This window comes from Glossina fuscipes, unplaced genomic scaffold, assembly GCF_014805625.2.
Source record: "Glossina fuscipes isolate IAEA_lab_2018 unplaced genomic scaffold, Yale_Gfus_2 60, whole genome shotgun sequence".
Taxonomy (NCBI): Eukaryota; Metazoa; Arthropoda; class Insecta; order Diptera; family Glossinidae; genus Glossina; species Glossina fuscipes.
The window spans coordinates 7,686,601-7,689,658 of NW_023998432.1; positions in this window are offsets into that span (position 1 = coordinate 7,686,601).

Sequence of the window (3,058 nt, forward strand, 5' to 3'; positions counted from 1 at the left end):
TTCTCCACACTGCCACCAACATTCATTACAATATAATGAAATATTTTTAAAAATCGAAAAAAAAAATATTAAAAGAAAATATAAAATGAAAATGTATAAAAAGTGAAAGATAAAATAATCGTAATGGTTTTATGCATTTTTTTGAAAAATAACCAAACGGAGGCGTATAAAAAAACTTAATTGTATTTTTTTAATTTATTAATTAACCAACATCACTACACTGCAGCGTAATAGACTTATTATATTACATTATACACATATTAATAATTTGCATTCTATTTGCTCCTTTTTGTAACACTAACATTTTTTTTATATTCCATTTTGCGATTTTCCCAAATTAATAACCTTGCTTGTAATCACGTATTTGAACGCCAGCTTCGTCTCTTCCCTCTTTTCAGCTAGTTTTTCTCTACAAATGCGACAACATTCAGCAAGCTTTTGTGTTCCTTGTTTGTTGCAGTGTATCCACGTATTGGTTATTCCAAGTTAGTATTGGTTGTTTAGAGTTGCATTTATAAGAGAAAATAACTGAAAATTCAAAACAATAAACACAAACAAGTAAGAAAATTAGATCTCCGCTTACTCCAAAAATATACAAAAAAAGGAACAAAATTCTCATCCTCTATAATATAAAGAATATTTACCACAAATGCTACAAAGTTGCGTAAACAGGCGAAAATTTGTAGGTACATTTAAGATGTGAAACTGGCCATGAGTTTGTATACTTTATGGAGTTTCTGAAACTTGTTTCTGCGAGTTATAAAGGTATTGAAAAAATAATTCAATTTCAATAAACTATAATGTTAAGCAGGCGGGGTCAATTTTTCCATTTTTGTGCGCAAATACTACAGCATACCAGAATATGCGTTCAAATTGTTGTACGTTTATTTGCTATAGTTTATTAGTAAGGAGCAAAAAAAATTTTTCATTCTCTTTGAAAAACAGATGTGTTCTCAGTTTACGTGGCGCCGTAGGCGTGTCCTCCAATACCAAATTGCTTGCAAGAACTTTCACTAGTTCTGTCAAGTTTGAGCTCCATAGCTTGGTTTTTGCGGCTACAACAGACATTACACAAACAGACATGCTTAAATCGATTTAGAATTTGATTCTGATCAAGAACATATATACTTTGTGGGATGTCTGATGCTTCTTTTGGGTATTGCAAATATTGTAACGAAACCCCTTCATTCTTCGGTGATGAATATAAAAATGTTTGAGCAAAAAATTTTGAATTTGTGAAAACTAAGTGATATATTGTTGATTACTAATAAATAATCAATATATAAATATTGGGCCGAATTCTTCGACACCTCATTTTACATCATTTGATGCAAGAGAATTCAACTATGCAGCAGAGAATTGCTATGATATACATTTATATTCTCAGATGTAGATTTTTGCAAACGTTTTGAATTTTTAAAACATATTTTAAATACGTTTTGTAAGCCATTGTATCCAGGAATAGTTTATGGACAGTATATACCACATTGATAATACCTTTATCCACAACTTTGGAGATGTTGGTTTGTGAAAACTCGCCGTGAGTTCATGTCATTGTTTCTTGAAAGCTGGGTTGCGATGACAACAGTTGACTGTAGCAAAGAAGTAACACAAATGAGTTAAAAAGTAAGTAGCGTTAATATGTAATTTAAAAACTTGCATTGAGAGCGCAGATTTACACAAGAAAATATTTTATAAGATGAATATATACTAGAACGATTATTCAGTTTGATGGACATAATTTAACTCTCACGGCTTAAGTAGTTCTTCTTCGTTTTAATGCCTTCACACATATCATATTTTGCCTTGTATCTTTAAATCTTTCATTTACAGATTTTTCGTTTTTACTAGCTACAGAGAAATTTGTGTTAAATCTTTATTAATCCCATTTATATCGATACTGCTCATAATTAATGTTATTGATACTTTAGAAGCTACAATTTTCCACAGTTTTTCATAATACCCAGCTCCTTCTATGCACATTCTGTAGCCTATTACTCCTATAATTACCTACATTTGAAACAATAGCGAGAACAACAAATTTTTTTTAGTGAAGCACAAGACGGAAACGGTTGGAGTCAAAGAATGGTAGCGCAACACTGAATATATTTGCATAAAAACTTAATGCGGAGCAGGAAGAGTCTAAGAGAGGGCAAATATATCGCGCGTTCAGTATATACTTTTTTCTATTTGGCTCTTTATTTGTACTTGCTGCTCCATCGGTTGCTGTTGGGTTGTGATCTTCTTTTATCTAGTATCTTTTAATCCAGTAGATTGATGTCACCCTATGGATGTATAGCAATTATCAATTTTTGGATTGATAAGATTTTGTAAAATTGAGACTAGGCGAGACAAAAAGTTTATTTATAATTACGTTGACTTGGAAACAGAAATACAGCAGTTTTAATAAAGACACTTTATTGATTGATTGGGATGAGTTTTGTTGCAAATGCGAAAGATTTCGTATAGGCTGTTATAAGTACCGAAAATATCAAATATATATTTAGTGTTGTGAAATCCTCTGCACGTAGAAATACGATGCTCAGGTGACTCTTTCGTGTGGCACTTCTTACATGTATCAGATGATGCCCATCCGACCATCTTTGATTAAACTTTGTCATATGTAGGAATGCACAAGGGTTTGCTGAGTACTTTAATCTACAATGTGGTAAAGTTGGCGCCCGAAAGAGGTTTTAAGGTCATGAAAGGGTGGGTCTTGTAAAAGAGACGATCTTCATTTGAAAAGCTGAAGAAAGTTCTTCTGAAAATTTGAATTTGTTGAATAGTTCCAATGGTATTTTACCACAGCGAAACCTGCTACTGTTTCATAAATTTTGAAATTATTGTTTTGGTATAACCGAAGTCTTTCCCCACAGAGTTCCAACTGTGGAAAATTCTTTTTTGTATTGAAAATTGAAAGTGAAAAAATTTAGATCCATTTTGCATTTGCTTCTTACAGAGTTCCAGGCTGGGAAAGTGTTGACTTTGCCGAAAATGCGATGCAATTTTTGACAGTAATTTGTGCAGCACCTGGAGACTTTGCATTCCCTAAAGCCTA